Source organism: Meriones unguiculatus, chromosome 6, assembly GCF_030254825.1.
Source record: "Meriones unguiculatus strain TT.TT164.6M chromosome 6, Bangor_MerUng_6.1, whole genome shotgun sequence".
In the NCBI taxonomy this organism is placed as follows: Eukaryota; Metazoa; Chordata; class Mammalia; order Rodentia; family Muridae; genus Meriones; species Meriones unguiculatus.
Window position 1 is genome coordinate 9,081,953 of NC_083354.1, and position 19,400 is coordinate 9,101,352.

Here is a 19,400-nt window from a genome sequence, read left to right on the forward strand (position 1 = left end):
AAATCAGTGGACCAAAAAAAGCAACAACAACAGCAAAAAGACGTGCCCATGAGGGAGTGTGGAGGTTACTGTGAATGCTAAGGACAGAGTGGATGTTCCAAGGAAATGTCAGAAAACAGCAGTTCAGAGATGAGGCAGAGCTGTAGGAAGGGCAACGATAAGAGCAAAGGATTACTTCTTTCAAAAGCTACACGCAGTTGGATGGTAAAGCCTAGAGGTATGAAAAGGCAATGAGAATTTCCTTATATCTCCCCAACAGAATATTCCCTAAAATGCATTTCTATGTCTCATGTAAAATTTCTTTTCATATAGGCAGTACTTAAATAATGTGGTTCAAGCACTCATGCCTCTAAGTTCAGCTCTGACTCACAAAAAATAAAATAAAATAAAATAAAATAAAATCAGCAGCTAACACACAAAAATAACACTAGTAACTAACATGCTGAACATAAAACATAAAAGCCACATTTAAACAAATTCAGCTCCGAGTTAAAATGTTTCTGAAAGCCGGGGCCAGGAATCATCACAGACACTTGCAGAAGAGAAGCAATAAAATTCCGTCTGTTAGTATAAGAGCGAGGCGGATCATGGACAGCATGAAGTGCCGTTAGATCTGAGGTCATTAGATTATGTTGGCCAGCTCTTTACTTAGATGAGCCATGCTGCTTGCTCTGGGGCCTCCAAGCAAACCGTATGTGGCAGGAACTGACGTACGAATACGTTTTCAGTACACCACTTTGTGTTATTTCATAGGCCTCTGACATTTGGCCTGCCACCAGAGCCGACGCTAGTGTGTTTCATCAATGCCTTCGTTTTTCCTTTGTAATACTCACCAACTTTTTAATGGTGGTTTCTATTTAAGTAACGTCTCCACATCCAGGAGCAGCGAGATCCTTGAAAAAAAAAAGTTAATCTCTCTAGTCTTTGGAGGTCAAAGGAAAAGTGACAGCAGAAGGCAGAGATGAGCAGCGCTCTTCCAAGCCAGCCTTCTCTCTCTCTCCCCTTCCTTCCTTCAAATAAAATTAGAAGTGGGAGGAAAAAGATTTAGAAAAATATTTGAAGAATTGTATCCCAAGCCGTATAACGGTTCTTTTTTTCTTAGTCAGAGGCCACCCAGAGGCTTGACTGACATTCTCTTGGAGACCTCTGAAGGCATCCACTCTTGGGTAGCTGAAGTGCATCTACTTCAGTGGTGAGATTTCCGGGCCACACAGAAATGGAAGCAGCTTTCTGGTTCTGCCTCCAAGACGAGCAACTTTGCAAGTCCTTAGCCACAAGGCTTACAGCTAGCCACCAATTCCCCCAGACTTAGCAGCAGAACGTGTGCTAACTGTGTGAGGACTTGGGGTCAATCGCCAGCACCCTCCCCCATAAAGTAGACTAGAGGTTAGATGTTCTCAAAGGTCATCCTGGGTCAACATTTCTCAGTTTTGCTTTTTTTTTTTTTTTTAAATATATACTTTGGAGACCTATGGTAGAAGTTAAAAAAAATTGTGAGTAACAAATAGGAGTAGGATAGGGATAATCTTTTCTAGGCATTTTGTGTTTTTTAAAAAGTTTTTTTTTTAAACTTATATTTAACTGTGTGTAACTCTGTGTGTGTGTGTGTATCCTTGTGTGTGTGTTATGTAAACTTGTGAGTGTGGGTGCTCAGGGGTCCAGAAGTGGCTATTGGATCCCCTGGAGCTACAGCTCAGGGAGTGCTGGGAACCAAACTGCTTTTACTGTTGTCCTGAGTTTAGTACTTTGTACTTTTATCGCTGTTTCAGCAAGTGCAGGAACTGTCAGGTAACCGGTTACAAGCTGGCCCTTCTGTTCTAAGCTCTCCAGAAGTTACATATAAAGAGAACTTTTTTTAAAGTCACTATTTTCATTTTTTAAAGTCATGTCTTTTAGTTTTGAAGTTAATATAATTACACCATTTCTCCCTTCCCTTTTCTCCTTCCAAATGCTCTCATATACCCTTCTTTGTTCTCTTCCAAATTCATGACCTTTTAAAAATCATTAATTGTTGCTACACGCACATATATATTCCTAAAGATAACCTGCTCAGCCTGAATAATGTTATCTGTATGTTTGTTTCAGGGATGACCATTTGATATTGGATAACCAGTTGATGATCACTAATTTCATTTTATTGTCAGTAAGTCATACAGCGATCAAAAAACTCAGACAGGCCATTTGAGCTGCACTAGCAGCAAAAAACAGTGCGAACACCCTGGAATGGTGAGACATGGAAGTCTCAAAATGAAACGGCCCCAAACCAATAAATAAAACCAAAACATAACCCTAAGACTCGCCCTCCCCGACACAGTATGGTTGTTAAAGAAATACCGCAACAGAGGCAGGTTAGTAACAGCGGCTTGCTGGGGGTGCAGGAGGCATGATCAAAAGGGGTTCAAGTTCATTCTCTGTTACTGAGTTCATGGGTAGAGAGGCCTACAGGGTACCTTTCAGGGGGGAAAAAAAAACAAAGAAAAGAACAATCTCCAAGCTCCAGTTTATGGGAGAGTCAGCACCCACAGAGGCAGAAAGCACTGACTTGCTCCGTAAAACACAGCCTTGAGGGGTTTACAGGACATCCTCAAGAGTCGGAACCCCACCATGGCCTGGTTCCTCGTCTGGCATGTCATCTCCATCTTAGGGCCTAGGGATAGAAGTAAAGACTGAGACTCTGTGTAAGGCTTCCAGGGTGGTGGGGAGCCAGGGGGAGGCCGAGGAGGGGGACGGGAGCTCTAGACACACATCACAGGACACGCAGGGAGTGTCACTGCTGGGTGGGGGCTCCAGAGAAGAGAATAAGCCTGGTCCAGCGGTCTTGTGATGGGCAGCGGTGAGTCGCGTGGTGTTGGTAGGCCAGGATGCGCACACTGTGCTCTGGGGCAGGCCAGCCCTCAGTAGCCCTTGCTCTGATCCTGCATGTGCTGAAGGAACCACAGACCCTGTCCGCAGGTAGGACCTTGGATGCCTCACGGTAGAGACCCATCCTGGGTCTTGTGGGCCCAGGACTCAGCCATTTTGGTCTCAGCTCAGGATCTGTGTTCCAAGGAAGGAGCTTTTAGGGAAGTGTGTGTGGATTTGGCTGTTTGGTCGTTCACGAATGCCTGTAATCTTAGCACTCAGAAGGCTGAGAGGGGTTGCAAATTTCAGGCCAACCTGATTTACATAGTCAGATTTCTGTCTCAAACAAGCAAGCAGGTGTGTATAGGTCAAATGAAGATGAACCTTGTGTCTTGTATTGTGCCAAATTTTTTAACTTGATTTCACCTCATTTTATCTATAATCCGGCAGTTTTTTCACTGAGATTTCCCATCTTTGTGACAGCGGGGATTTTGGAGACAGCGTGGGTGGGAGGATGTTCAAACTTAGAAGGCAAGCCTGGAGCACCCGTGTGCTACAAACAGAAAGATTCTTTATCCTGGCCATCAGTAAAAGGAATTTTTGGCTTTTGTTTATTTCTTACTATAGGCTGAACAGCTTAAAGTTGCGTCTGCCTTTTCCAGCTTCCAAATCTTTTAGAGAAAGAATACGGGCAGACAAGGAGAAAATGGGAAAGAGAATGTCAGATAAGCAATAAATATAAAAAAAATAAGAGTGCCTGAAATACTGATTGAGACATATTTATAGTAAAGTTTTATTTGGCCTTCTTTGGAAATGCTGATTTAACTGAGCATCTAGTGCGTTTACTTTGTAAATATAACAAATAACTATATGCTAAAAGATAATTCATGTTTGGTGTTCTAGCAGTTCTGAGGACATCCTTTTTCTTGTACAGAAAGTCTCAGTTTGAGCCTTTTAAGCTATTTTGAGACTATTAGGCTACACGAATCTTTGTCTTGGCTAGGGTTCAATCCCAGCACACATGCACACACACACACACACACACACACACACACACACACTGACATTCTGGCCTGGATAATTCCTTGTTGTGGTGGGCTGTGTGTTGTAGGAGCTTAGCAGCATCTCTGCTTGCTTGCTTGCTCTCCTTTCTTCTTTCCTTCTTTCTTAGCTTTAATTTAAAGCTAAAACTAATAATAATCCTATTAGTGTGTATGAGTGCTTTTCCTGCACATATGTCTGTGTTCCACATGCATGCATGGTGCCAGGGGACGTGGTAGTCCATGTGGTGCTAGAAATAGAACCCAGGTCCTTTGCAAGAACAAATGCTCTTAAGCACTGAGCCAGCTCTCCCACCCCAACATTTCTGGTTTTTATTCATACACACTAATAGGATTATTGTGGTTTATTTTCTTGTTGCTGTAGTAAAATACAGTGACAAAGACAACTTAAGAGAGAAAGGGTTTGTTCAGCTCACCGTTTAAGGTGTGGTCTACGTGCTGGGAAGTCCAGGCAGCAGGAGGTTGAAGCACCTGATCACTTTGCATACGTAATCAGGAAACAGAGAGGGAAGAGTGAAAACTTCCATTTGGTTCATTTTTCTCTGTTTATGCAGCCCAGGATCCTATCCCAGAGAAAGGCCCCACCCACAATTAAGGTCGATCTTCCCACATCAATTAATGTAATAGACACGACCACCCCTAGAGGCCTTTTGATTCTGTCATGTTACGATTAATAGCGATCATCACAAATGCTTTGTTTTCTATGTTAAAATCAAGAGTCTCTAGAGATCAAAGACAGGAACTGGAAAGGAAAGTGTCCCTGGGTGAGAACTGCAGGTCTGGTAGTATGTGGGGAGATTTTGGGAGATTTCTTTCAAAAGAGTCTGTGGGTAGATCAGTGGTATTTGTCCATTCACAAGGTCCAGGATTCCATTTCCCACACTGCAAAAATACAGTACAGCGCAGCACATCACATCACAACACAACACAACACAACACATCACAATACAGCTATGGAGTAGGGGGTAAAGAGGGAGAGAAAGTATTTGAAAGAGTTGTGGGAAGGTGAGTAAAATTTCTAAAGAGAAAGAAATTGATGGTGGGAAGCATGTCAGGTGAGTGGAATGGAAAAGGATGCTTGAGGCAGAAAAACAGTGGCTAGATTTAAGGTACTGTAGGTCAACATACTTAACTGTTTAAGAAATAGGAAGAGTATGACATTTCTTAAGAATTGGACTTATTTGATGATTTTGCCTGTAGCCCCAGCACTGGACTCACGTGCTTCCTAACATCGTGGACAACTGTGAACACAATTACGATGAGGGTCCACAGATGATGGCAGAACTGATGGTGCTTCCTACATAGCATGCAGCACAGCGAAGGCCTTACCCATGTTTTTGGTATACACTCCCATAACACACACACCCAGTCAGAAAAGGTATAGCGTGATGGTGAGTGTGTCTCCTATGCCATTGGCCATTGTTTTAGGGTATTTTCCTACTCACAGAAATGTTTAAGTCAGCATATATTTTATGGCAGCAGTCCTCTCTCTGTCTTGTTTTCTGTGCCTGAATCAAGAGGCTCGCTTGTGCGGTTAATCTCCAGCATTCAGCTTTGGGTAAGTGCACTGTATGTGCTCTCAGCACAATGAAGAATCACCCAACTGCATATTTCTCAGAACAGACCTCTGTTGTAATCAACAGGACTGTGCTGTCTTGACCTCTGTGGCTGCTCAGTAATTAATAGCTGATGTAATCTGAAAGGCAAACGTGTCAAAAATGGGGAAGCTTTGGATGGAAGTCTAAAAGGTGAGCTGTTTCTGGCAGGCCAAGGAGAGCTTTCGGAGCTTTACGAGCAAGGGACGTCTTGATCTTGAGAAAGACAAGCTAAGCTATTCTTTGGCTGGTTCTCCCACTGGTAAGATGTAAGTGTGAGACTCAAGGATTGTAATAGCAGCCACCATTAAAATCTTTCTGCTTCACAATTTACAAAGCGCCTCTGCCCGCTTTTTCTGTTTGAGCCAAGTACATTATCAATTACATAACATTTTTTTCTTCATTTATTTTTCTTCGAAAATAGTACTGATTTTTAGACATTGCTGGAAGATGAGCTTCAAATATATTTCCTACTGTGAAGCAAACAAGACAAAAACGTGCAATTTGATTATTATTATTATTATTATTATTATTATTATTTCACTTCTCAAGGTATGATGTCATTAGTGGGCCTGGCAGCTCTTTGATTTATGGGCAAAGAAGAGCCTTGGCTGTCTGGGAGCCAGTTTGGAGGTGTTTCTGTTACGTCCTCAGATGAGGGTGGGGCTAGACAAACACGGAAAGAGCTGGCTGTCATTTCAGCTTGGCATTGTCCCCACCACAATCTCTTCGAAGTCTGTTTGTGTCTCCGGCTCACTCCCTGACCGCTCTGTTCTTTCCATGCTGGAAAGGCCAGGTGGCTTTTTCTGATGTCCCCACCTCCCAGGTGCTGTTTCTGTCCATGCCCTGTGGGGAAACTGCATATTTGGGGGTGTTATGAGGTAATGTGTAAATAGTCTCCTTTCCCCTCAAACCAATGTCTCCTGCGTTTGGGGAGGTTAGGACAAAGATGAGAGTAAATCAGTTGATCCAACAAAAATAGAACGAACAACTAACTGGACTATGTAGACCAGACTGGTCTTTAACTCCAAGACAGCTGCCTGTCTCTGTTCCCAAGTACTGGGGTTAAAGGCCTCTGCTGCCATGCCCTGGAAATCTTTACTTTTTGTTAATTCACAGAAATGTGTGTATTTTAACCTGGAGTAACAGTGCCTAACTTGTTATCATGCCACTGTAAAGGAAATTCTAGATTTCACTGATTATTTCTAGAGAGATAAAAATGCTCATGACTTCAGTATTTAAATTAAAACCTGGGAGTCTCAGAATATCTGCCACAGCGAAATAATTACTACTTTTCAAATTTTGTTGGCACACCATTCTACCCATTTTGAGTTTAATCAACTGTACCTATCCAGGCTTACGTAGGTAGTTGGTTGATTGATTTCCTTGTGGTGCTTTGGGAATGGAACTCATGGTCTTCTGCTTGCTAACCACACCCTGTACCATTGTTACCTTTTCCACCACCTAGCTACATGCATTGTCCCCGAGCTGTACCCCAGACCCAGCATTTGTTTAAATTATTAATTTGCATCCATTTATTTATTGTGGTGGGGGCCACCCCTGTGGAGGTCAGGGACAACTTGCAGTAGCTGGTTCTCTCCTAGCATCAGAGGAGTTTGTCAGGCTTGGTGACAAGTGTCCTTACCTGCTAAGTCTTTTTGGTGGCTTCCAGTATTCAGTTTAAGGGATCTATTTGTTATCTTGTTTTTACTGTACAAGCCAGTGATTAAGCTTCATTCTAGAAGAATTGATAGCAGGAATGCCAAACACCTCTTGCAAGTAGAAACGCTGATCACTGAACTCGTAGAGGTGGCTGGAATGATGCTGAGAAGGATTCTGAAGAAAACCATACCAATCATTGAACTATAAAATCCATGCTGTACGCTCACCACCAGGCTAATGGACATTCAACGTCTCTGAAAGTTGAGTTACAAATAGATATCTCAAAATGACTTAGTGTCTGGCCTGCTGTCTTTGAAATAAAATCACAGGCGTTTTCTTGCATGAATGTAGAGGGTGTTACACTGTCTGCAGAGAACACCTCTCTGCAGCCATGGTTTGGCATCTCCTGTTGTTTACTTCCGTTTGAAAAATGCCCCGAGGAGTCCTGAGGGAGCTCCATTTTCTCACATTGACACCTGCTTTGTTTTTTCAAGGGCTTAGTCTTCAGAGAATAGGAGAGAGGGCTCAATTTGTTCAGGTTTAAAGACAGTCTTCTCTGTTGGGTGTTCTGGTGAGGGTACGCTGTGGAGAGGGTGAGCTGATTAAACTGGTGCCTGAGCTACAGACAGGACCTGTCCTCGCCATTCATCTTCAAAAGTCAGTCTTCACGATTCCTTGCCCATTTATTTGCTGCCTTTCATCATGTCCCATGGCGTTTACAACCGTCCCAGCTTAGAAGGTAAATCTCAAGTCTATAAGCACATTAGTGGACAGTGCTGTCTCCTCACCATTGGACACCAGACCCTCCCAAGCAATTTAGGCAGCCTTGACTTTATCGAAAATTCCGAGGTGAGAAAAATTAGTTCTCTGTTAGAACTAATTGTTACCCAATAATAATTAGTTATAACTAATAAGTAATGATAATTAAATCATTTTGTGTGTGTGTGTGTGTGTGTGTGTGTGTGTGTGTGTGTGTGAGTGTGTGTGTTTTGAGACAGGGTGTAGCCTTGGCTGTCCTGGACTGTCTTTGTAGACCAGGCTGACCTCAAACTCACAGTTATCGGCCTGCCTCTGTGTAGAACTAATTATTTTTAAAAATTAGTTTTTACAGCTGTGAAGATGCCTTGTTTTCTGCTGATTAAGAATCAAGAAAATAAATTGTAATTGATTTTCATGGACCAAAGTTTTATTATTAGTCTTTCTTTCTTTCTTTTTTTTTTTTTTTTTTTTTTTGTTTTTTTGAGACAGTGTTTTTCTGTGTAGCTTTGGCTGTCCTGGGTTCACTTTATAGACCAGGCTAGCCTCAAACTTTCAAACTTGCTGGGATTACAGGTGTGTACCATTGCCCCTGGATTTATTAGTGTTTCTTAAAGGAAACCATTTCTTAAAAAAAAAAAAAAAAAACCTCTTTAAAAAAGAGTTTTAAATACATACAGCTATGTTATGAATCTTCTCAGGTCTGGTCAAGCTTCCTTTTAGCTTGAAGTATGCATAGCTCTTAGAACCACTCATGTTTATTGGCTTGTTCACACTGACTGGGTTTTTATGATTTCGTCTTTGGTTATGACTGAACATCTCCTCAGAAAAACATGCTGCCCTTTGGGAGGCAAGCTGTCTCCGCCTCCCTGAGGCTTGATAGCTTTATTGATATGGTACCAATGCTGACAAGAAAAGGAAGAGCAAGCACTGGAAAACCAGAAAGAAAGGCATTTTTACTGACGGTACAGGCTCTTGGCATGAGAGTTTTAGGAGCTACTGGCTCAAGTGGCCAATGGAGGAATTGTGCCACATTGGGTGTAAAGAATCTGACTCTCCAAATTACAGCTGGCAGAAAGCTGCCGCTGGGTTTACATTTTCTGGGGCACGTCATCCTTGGCCACAGTGCAATGAAAGATTCATCATCTTCGCGGGTGACACGGGGCAAAGCAAGGTTTAGTCTCTTTCTTTTGCCAGGGGATTGATGGTTACTGAGCTGTCAAGTCTGTCCAAGTAAAAGTCAAGGGGTGTGAGCCCAGGTAAACGAAATGTTCACCGCTGAAGAAGCCAACGTGGGTTTGGAACCACGGAGGCACATCGTGAACTACCAGGGCTTTGCCCATGAAGACAGCGCTGTCTCTGTGGATGGCTGCAAGGCAGGTTAGAGCACTGACATTCCAGCCCGAGCATGCAAGAGGGAGACTTTCTAAAGATGGGCGGCGGTTACATCCGCAACGTTCAGTTCATAAGAAGCACAGTTGGACCACTGTGGGGAATCTGGGCTTTGCCTCATTTAGTATAAAAGGTTGTCATATTTCATAATGATTGGAGCTGCAGACATCACCTCCCGTCGTGGTTAGCAGAGATGCCATAACTGAGAAGAATTTGAATAGTGAATGGAACAAGGGGCAGATTTATTCTCTTAAGAACCTAGCTGTATCTGTCTCTTTAGAAATCGAAAATTTTGTGATTTGGAAAAAAGATTGCTTAATCATAAGTAGATATCTCTCAATGTAAATTTTGTGTTGTGATTTGAAGCCTAAACTACACATTTAGAAAGGAGCACTTAAAGTGTACCTTTGTATGATCACCCGCCAGCTTTTACGACAAATACACTGCAGGATTTGAGATGTTTCCAATGTGTAGAACTCAGTACCTCAGTGATCTCATGGACTTGCCGGGATCAGATTCCTTTGTTGTTAACAGAAACAAAATACAGACTGACTCAAAGGAATAAATGAAGAAAGCAGATGTTTTGAACAGAATGATGTGTGAAAGTATATCATTAATTAATGATAGGGTGATAAGAAGAGTCCTAGGACTTGGTAGGCTAGAATTTGCAAATGTGTGGGGTGCAGGAGCTCAGCACTTCTGTTTGGCTAACAGAGTATGCCAAGCACTGTGTTGAATGCTAGAAGTCCAATAATTTCAAAGTGAGGTCCTGCTTTCAAGAAGCTCACACTAGGCAAATAAACATGGCAGCCGCCGCAATTACAAGTGAATAACATCTAAGGCAATGAGGGAAGAGACAGCTAAGCTAGGAAACCAGCTCAGAGAGAACAGCGCTTGAGTTTTTATTTAGTGGAAGAGCAGAAGGATTACTACAGGGAGGAAAAGGGTAAGGTCTAGAAGACCAGATAGAGCAAGGTGTTCTCAGGAAATGAAAGCAGTTGGCATAACTAGAATCTAGGGTTCTATGAGGGAAGAGCTAGAGAATGTCTATGGTTTGGCCAGTGTGGTGGTTTGAATAAGAATGGCTCCCATAGGCTTGCATGTTTGAGTTCTTAGTCATTGAGAACGGCACTACTTGAGAAGCATTAGGAGGTGTGGCATTGCTGGAGGAAGTGAGTCACCGTGGGTGGGTGTTGGGGTATTCAAAGCCCAAACCAGACCCAGTGTCTCTCTCTTTCCGATGCCCATGGATCCAGATGTAGAACTCTCAGATACTTCTCCAGCACCATGCTTGCCTGTGTGCCACCATTTTCCCTACCATGATGGCCATGGACTAAACCTCTGAACTGTAAGCAAGCCCCAGTTAAATGCTTTCTTTTATAAGAGTTGCCACAGTCATGCTGTCTCTTTGTAGCAATAGAACGGTGACTAAGACAGCCAGTGTAGGCTGTCTAGGTTGTAGGGGACTGTGGAGCTTTTTCAGGGCAGTGGCAGAGAGTGAACACGGAAGCGCTTGTATTAAAAAGATTATTGTGAGAACTCTGAAGAGTTGGGGAGTCTGCACTGGGGCTAGGATGCTCCTTAAAAAGGAGGGAGGAAGAGGGCACAGGGCAGCCTGGGGGATGACTGCAAAAATTTGTTTCCACCTGACAACTCTACCCATTTTGTCTCAGCTTCAAATTCATGTTGGGCTGACAAATCAGTATAACTCCCTTTATATTTCTGGATTCTCATTAATTAGTTGCAAATCCTGCAGTGATATAGATAATACTGATATCTTTACAAGTTAAAAAAAAACAAGTTAGTAAAACAACTCCCCAAAGGGTCACAAATTATTTAATTTTTCTTCTTCTTATTTTATTTTATTTTATTTTTTTACCTAAATTATTTTTGGATTAGAACTGATTTTCCTCTACGAATCAACACTTTTACAATTTTGCGAGTCGAAGTTACTTGAAAATACATCTCAACTTTTAGACAGACCTGCAGCAGCCATACACCTAAGCAAGCCCATTTCAGCTGCATCACTAAAGCAGCTATATTACACGAAGTGCATGGCTGGGCTGACATTGTAGGGAGTGACACGGGATAGATCCGTTCTGTAACAGCTTGAAATAGCCCTGGGACACCAGAGACAAAAGCTCTCACAGGCCTGTGCAAGCTCACCTATGGCTCCGCTCTGCAGGAATGAGAAGCTCAGCACAAGCTAAGCTGGGTGTTTGTGTTTAACCAGGGTCGCCTGTGCTAGACAGGGACCTGCCGAGCCCAGTGAGTGAGATTACAACTTGCACAAATGTGACATTCGCGGTTCCGCCAGCAGAAGAGACTAATGTGAAGCAGAGACGCTCAGAGGACCGTGTTCTCAGCTTGCCGCATGCCACGTAGAAATCCCAGTGTGTTTGGCACTAGCTGAGCTAAGCGCATCTGAGAATTGGAGGCATAGCTCTGAGTTTTAAAAAGCATTTCAAAGAGAGGAGTCTTAGACTGCACTGACCGTCTTAGAATTTAGTCATTTGTTATGTTCATCCCTGCTTGCCTTAATTGTCACCTCTCCTGTTTATTAAGCACTCTCCAGAAAGGCCTGAGTCAAGCTGCTCCTGCTCATCGTTTCAGTCTGACCCCATAATGTTCAGGAAGTTGTCAGAGATTATTACTATTATTCCCATACTAAACCAAAAGTGAGGCTTAGAGGAGCTAAATGGCTGTGTGTGTGTGTGTGTGTGTGTGTGTGTGTGTGTGTATGTGCGCATACATCTGTGCACTTGTGTATGTGGGTGTATATTCCTGTGTGTGTGTGCCTACATAAGTCAGAGGTCAGGGTTAAGTGCTTCTCTATTGTTCACCACTATATATATTGGAAATGCAGGTGAGGTAGGATGGGCATAATACTTTGAACTGAATAAGTTTTCAAGAAATATTTGTGAACTAGTCTCCTAGCTATAATAGGAAAGGTTTGCTTGCTGTATGCCTTGTTTTTTGTTTTTTTTATTCTTTTACAATTTCATACATACAAAAAATACACTGACTATATTTCCCTAACCCATTATCCTTTCATGTTCCCTCCCACCAAACCCTTTTGTCTTCCCAACAAGTTTCCCTTATACTTTCATGTATTTTTTCTTTAAAACAAACAAACAAACAAACAAACAAAAACCAAATAATTTATTGGGGAATATATACAGAAAATAAAATCCATTACCACTCCAAAAAAAAAAACAATAGAAAGTGTATCTTATTTATTTATTTATTTATTTATTTACTTATCTATCAATCTGTCTGTCTATGTATTTATTTATTTTAGACCAATAGTATTTGGATTTTCCCTCAGTCTCTGGACTATCTAGTCTCTGGTTCTTGATTGCCTGAACAGTGTGTTCTAACTCATGGGTTCTAACTCATGGAGTCGGCCTTCTGTGAAATTAGACATTTGGTTGGTTGCACCCACAAGATTTGTGTAACCATTGGTCTAGCATATTTTGTAGGCAGAAAAGATTGTAGATCAAAGGTTGGTTTTGTATTTACATTTCTCTTTTCGGTAGCCTGAAGAGTACCTTTTCATGTCAAAGACACTAGAATGTGGAGGTGAAGGTTCTGTGTAAGTACAAGCTTGACCTCTTCACGTTCAAGGAGTTGTGCAGGTGGTGTCTTCAGCAATGGGGCCTTGCTGTAAGTTTATGGAGAGCAACCCATTGTCTTGGCAATAGCCTGAGTTGTTTGGGAATTTCAATGGGATTCTTTTGGCCAACAAGAAACCAAGTTCCTGTATTGTAAGCTTTGTTTGTGACAAAAGGTGGCCAGTTGGGGTTTTGTCTTCCTCCTTATTTGGAGACTTCATGAGGATCACCTTCATGTGCCACAGGAAGTTTCCACTGCACTAGGTCTCCATGATGCCCCTCAAATGCTCTTCAGTCCCATCTATCTATCCCCTCATTCCCTCCCTCAGTCCCATCTCCCTCTCCTCTCCCACTTGATCTTCCTGTTCTCATCCCTGCCCCTCCACGGTGGCTCCAGTCTACCCATAAAATCTATTCTATTTCTCCTTCCCCAGGAGATCCGTGCGATTCCCACCACCCAATCCCTGGAAAGTGTATTTTAAAGTGAAGAATCATATTTTTCATTTCATGTTTAAGTCTCACAAACGCACAAATGATCAGAGTGGAAGAAAGCTACTACGCTGGATCTGAGGCAAAGACAAGGTTAAATCTTGAGGAGTATAGTGATTTTGGTTTCCAGTGTTCACCACCTCACGGTAGCCCTCTGTAACAGCCAATGTGATCTTCATTTCTCAGTAAAGGGGCTTGTCTAAATCAGAGACCTTGGCTTGTTCTGCCCTCCTGGTCTCTAGAAGCTGCACAAAAATGTGTTCTTCACCTGGAGCTACAAGCAAGAATATTGTCCTCCTACTCTATACCTAAGCACCACAGGCCCCGGTGTCTGGTTGCTCAGCTTCCTGTACTCAGTGTATTAAGCTAAGGCAGGCTCTACCATCCTATTGGCGGTAATGGGCCTGCCTGCCACTGCTGAGACCTGCTGCAGTGGGATGTTCCAGTGCTTCGCTAATGGTGAAACGAAGCAGAGAGTGAGTCCAGAGCCTATACAGCAGCAGCGGGGAGCTGTATCAGCCCATCACAGAGAACAGCAGAACTGCACTGCGAGTTTCTAGAGGTGATCTGCGAGGCAGTTTTCAAGTCTGAAAGTCCCTAGTCCAGATGCCCTCTAGAAACAGAGAGTGTGAATTTTTCACAGCAGCCCAGGAGAGCTGGAGAGTCTGGCTATCTGCTGGCTGGCTGGAGAAAGCTGTATATTCTCCTCGACAATGAGTTTTAGCTAAGTAGCTAAGTGTTTGTTCTCTCTCTCTGCAGTACTGTGAATCAAATGCAGGACCCCAAGCATGCTAAGCAAGTGCTCTACCACTGGTCATCCAGGAATTTTAAAATAAGGTCAGATGCTTTTTTTTTTTTTTTTGTTAGCTTCTCTTTTCTAAGAGCTAGCTCATAGGTGTCTTAGGACTATGGCACAATTCTCATTTCCTACAAAAATATAAATATGCCCAGCAGAGGGGCTGCTCCAGTGGAATAGCCAGCTTGAACACTGTTCTTGTTTGATAACCAGCACTGAGGTATAAGTATAGTATGCAGGCACCTTTAACTTGCCTGACACTTCTCAGGGAAAGGTGGGGACCTCATGAGCTCTTGCCCTATCCATGATGTCACGGTGATGGGTTCAGTCTTGTGCAGGTAACTACTGCTGCTGTGTGGTCAGCATGCAACCGCCATGTTATTCCCAGAGAACAGCTCTTCAAAACACTCCTCCTCATTTTTTAACTCTTACATTCTTTCTGCCCTTTATTCCCCCAATGTTCCCTGAGTCTTGGAGTCAGGGGACATACGTGTTCTATTTAGGGCTGGGCATTTAACAGTCAGTTATTCTCCATTATGAGTCTCTGTGCTAGGCATTGCTCACTGCCAAAAGAGGTTTTTCTAAGGCCAACAGTAGCACTATCTTACAGGTAGTGAGTTAGGAGGAAGGCTAGTGTTATATCTAATATTTCCAACTACTTTTAAAGGCCCCATTATAAAGTACTCATCTATCTATCTATCTATCTATCTATCTATCTATCTATCTATCTATCTATCTATCTATCTATCTACCTATGTTTTTCAAGACAGAGTTTCTTTGTATAACAGCCCTGGCTGTCCTGTCCTGTAAATCTTTCTTTAGACCAGGTTAGCCTTGAACTCACCCATTTATTTTTTTAAATCCTTCAAGCCTGAGATTCTTGACTCTTTCCAAAGGTTGAATATGTTCCATTTATTCTATATGTTAAGAATAACTTACTTTGGGTCCGGTGAAAACAGCCCAGTGCCTAAAGGCACATGCCACCAATACTGGTGATCCGAGTTACTGTGGAACACACAAGGTAAAAGGAGAGAGGCAACTTCCAAGCCTGTTCTCTGGCCTCCTTGTATGTCCATCAACATACATGTGCCCACTTGCACACTGTGCCTGCCTGTACACTCACAAATCAGTGAATAAATGTAGCAAAAGCTCCTTTTTTAAGGATGGTTTCCTTTTCACCGTCCAATGTCTATTCACCTTCTTACTCTCAGGGCTTCTCACATTTGCACAGCAGAACTATTGTTCTGAACTTTAAGAGACAGAGAGCATGGAGTTGCATACTCCTTTCCTGGTCACGCTTGGTTATCATCCATTTATTCTTTTCTCAGAGGATTTCGTAGCTCAGATATTCTTCTTTTCACAGACGGCCAAGATCATTATCTCGTAGGCTCCCTGTACCCATGCTGTGGGGGAGAATCCAGAAGCTGGAGGCTTTCATCAGAGGTTATTCAGGGGGAAGATAAGCTTGGCTTATCATGTTGGTCAGCTGCCTGCTAACAACCCAAGGCGGGCCAGCTTCAGCGTTCCCAGTGAAGTCATTCAGAGTTTATCTAGTTTGTTATTAACCTTCTCAGCACTTTTTGATTTTCCTGGTTTTTCTCTAATTTCTGGTAAATCTTACAAATTCTTCGTCTTTTTTAATTTAAAAAAATGTATTTGTTATTATTGTATGTGTGTGTCTGTGTGTTGTAGCAGGTGGTTGTGTCACAGTGCATGTGTGGAGGTTCAGAGAACAACACTTTGGAGCTGGTTCTCTCTTCCCACCTTTATGTAGGTACTAGGGATTGAACTCAGGCTTCCATAGTTGATGGGTAAGTGCCTTGCACACTGCTGAGCCATTTTACCATTTACTGTCTTCTTTTTTTCTTCATCTTAATGAAGATTCCATAGCTTCTCATTCTCATGAGGGCCTTATGATTCTAAGGGCCTTTAAGAGGTTGTATCACATTTTCACATTCAGTTAATTATTTAATCCTAGAAAAGAGACGCCTCTGTAGGAGTCTCAGTAATTTGCAAGTGTACATGTGACCATGTTTTTCTGTGTCTGCCTGCACCCTTTTGTTTTCCCTCACCTAATTCAAGTACGCAAGGACACGCTATGTGTGCACTCTAAGGCCTGTGCTAACTGTGCAGTCATCACAAAAGTCACTCGCTCAGCTTTTGCCTGCAAGCACTTCGTGATCTCGTGGGATAAAAGAGCTGGTAAGTGCGGCAAGGCTGTCATACAAAATTAGTATAATTTCTGTTTCCATTTTTACACTTTACTTTGCTTAAATTTATCTTACGCTTTCTAATCACTGCGCTGTAGAATCAGGGAGGGATCAAGAAGGGAAGAAGCCAAATCCACAGCTGAACAACCTCCTCCATTGCAGTTGAGTAGGTGTGCTGCAGACTACCCAGGGCAGATGTTGAACCCACACCACAGCTGGGCGGCTGACGCAGACAGGGTGCTATGTTCTTTTAGGTCTGTGGTCGTCCATACATTCTGATGAAGTGCTAGCCGTCTTTGTCAACCATCTCCTGCCCAGAAAGATCCCCTAGAAGGCATACAACTAAACAAACAAACAAACAAACAAACAGAATATTCTGTAATCCTTGACAGCAATACTGGCTGTCTTTCAGCGGTCACTGTGCCACAGTCACAGAGCCTAACAGTAAAAGGCATTGTTACGCACACATGGTTAAGGCAGTCGTGATGTGGGGGGGTGGCATCTCTCTAAAATCTTCCCTTTCGTTAAAGTTATTCGCGAATCTCATTGGTTAGCCCCATGAAGAAAGACAAGTTAGTGGTTTTGCACAGGAATTGAGAAAAACAACAACAACAAAAGCCAAGTAGTTCATTTCTTTGAGATGTTCAGTGAGCAGTTAATTTCTTTGGAATGCTTGTGTGGTCCCTTAGCCAACATTACTGATGACTAATTCCTGGTCTTGACAACAGTCGTCATTCCCCCTCCTCCCCCCCCAGCTCAAATGTGTTCCTCACAAATCAAGAGGAACCCTGAGCAGTGAGCGCAGCTCCATCAGATGCACTGGAAGTTTCAAGGTCACCATTTGTTTGTATATATATCTTTGACATCATCTCTTTGGACCGTACTTGAGGCCGTTACCTCATAGTTAGCAGCACAGAGCGACCCTTGACTACATCAACACACCAGTAACTGTTACAGAAATATCACAGGCCCAGACTCTCACGTGAGGAGCCTCCAGCCAAGAGAGGACTGCTGAAATGAAGGGTGTGAGGAAGACGAGCAAGCCAGGATCCTCAGGAACTGAGCCTAACTTCTAATAAAAGAAAGGAAACAAGAACAAAGCATTGACTTCAACTCAAATTCCAGCTTGTTTTCTTTACAGAGGCCATTTGTTTTAAGTTTGTCCATGCACAATCAAGCATTTTTCCTCCTAGCTTATTGTCACATACTTTTAAGAGAACAATGATTTCCCTTCTCCTCCTCTGTTCTTCTCTATTGTTTTGGAACAGAAATATGACTTTAAATAACTCTAATCCTTTGGATTGTATTTGGCTGGTCAGGGTGAGCTGTTCTTATCCCAGCTGGAGGGTGAAATGAAGGAAGCAGGGAGTCATGCCAAGCTTGTCTGTCTTTTTGTACTGCCTTCATAATGCCTTACTTGGCATTATGGGATCAGCCCTCCATTACAATTCAGGATTCACAGAGAAGCAAGAGCAGGGAGTTGAGGCTGATAGCCACCGTGCCTTTTGCTCAGTGGAGGGCTACAGCTAGCTGGCCATGGCCTTAGGCTCAGTGGGTTCATCTCTCCCATCTCTACATGGTGTTACCTAGAAATGACCCATGGCAGAGTTTGTACACTATTTGGATCTGCAAATATTGCCAGTCAATGCTGGGGGTTTGTGTGTGTTGTATGTGTGTACATGTCCTTGTTTTTCCTTCTCTCCCTCCCTTCCTTCCTTGTTTTATTTCTCCCTAACCTATACCCAAATGATCTGTGCAGATAACTTCACCAAACTAAACCAGACATGGTGCCACAGGCCTGTAATCCCAGCACTCAGGAAGGGAGAGGCAGGTGAATCTCTGTGAGTTTGAGGCCAGCCTGGTTTATAAAGTAAGTTCAGGACAGCCAAGGCTACACAGAGAAACCCTATCTCTCAAAACCAAAGACAAAAACAAACAAACAAACAAACAAACAAACAAAAAGAAACTTCACCAAATTCCTCACATGTTATCAACACAACATGACAGTTAACAATGTGTTAGGACTGAAAGATGTGTCAGCACTAAAACTTAGCTTAGGGACAGGGTAGTCTCTGTTTCATAATATTCATGAGCAATTCTTTACAGTGCTACTAAGTAAATCCCACTGTGTGCCAAAAGGGCACTTTCTACAGCTGGATTTCCTATCTCCATCAGAGGTGACCCCTGAGGTGACCCCTCCCCCACTCCTTCCCACCTCTGAGACGGCAGGCAAACTGGCAACTCTATTCTTCCTGTGGTTCTCATGAACCTGAGTGGTGAGATTTTGGCTTTACCATTGCTCTTGGCATTTAGGAAGTTTGGGTACTTTGGAGTTAAACCTTGGTGCTTCTGAGCCTTTCTGTTCCTTGATACCACTGATAGTTGGTTTTTTTTTTGTTTTTTTTTTTGTCAAGACAGAGTTTCTCTGTGTAGCCCTGGCTGTTCTGGCACTCTGTAGATGAGGCTGGCCTTGAACTCACAGAGATACACCTGCCTCTGTGTCCCAAGTGCTGGGATCAAAGGTGTGTACTACCACTGCCTGGTTCTACTGATAGTTTTTTTTTTTTTAAGATTTATTTTTTATGTATACAATCTGTCTGCATGTATACCTGCACACCAGAAGAGGGCACTAGATCTCATTATAGATGGTTGTGAGCCATCGTGTGGTTGCTGGAATTGAACTCAGAACCTTCGGAACCTCTGAGCCCATCTCTCCAGCCTCAGGGGTCTAGTTTTAATTCTTATTCTGTAAAACTAAGAGGCAAAAACTATGGAATTTGTGTTGAATCAGACATGATTTACTTTTTAAAAATTAAAAAAAAAAATTAAATGAGAGTATCACTTGGCAGCGCAGGCTAGCTTAGAATGCATTATGTAGCCTAAGCTATCTTTAGACTTGTGATCCTCCTGCCTCAGCCTCCTGAGTGCTGGCCTTACAGGTGTAGGACACCATGCCTTTATTAATTAAAATCCCAACATTTATT

General features: G+C 42.7%; 1 protein-coding gene across 3 annotated transcripts in view; it reads left to right on the forward strand.

The window, feature by feature from the left end:
* Filip1 (filamin A interacting protein 1) overlaps positions 1-19,400 on the forward strand; it is a 166,200-nt gene that overhangs the window by 31,388 nt on the left and 115,412 nt on the right. The window contains exon 1 of one of the 3 annotated variants that reach the window (XM_060384705.1): positions 14,166-14,247. The exons of the other annotated variants lie outside the window; for them this stretch is intronic. The gene's annotated coding sequence lies outside the window, so the exon portion shown is untranslated. Of the gene's footprint in view, positions 1-14,165; positions 14,248-19,400 lie in introns of those variants that run through there. 3 annotated transcript variants of the gene reach the window in all.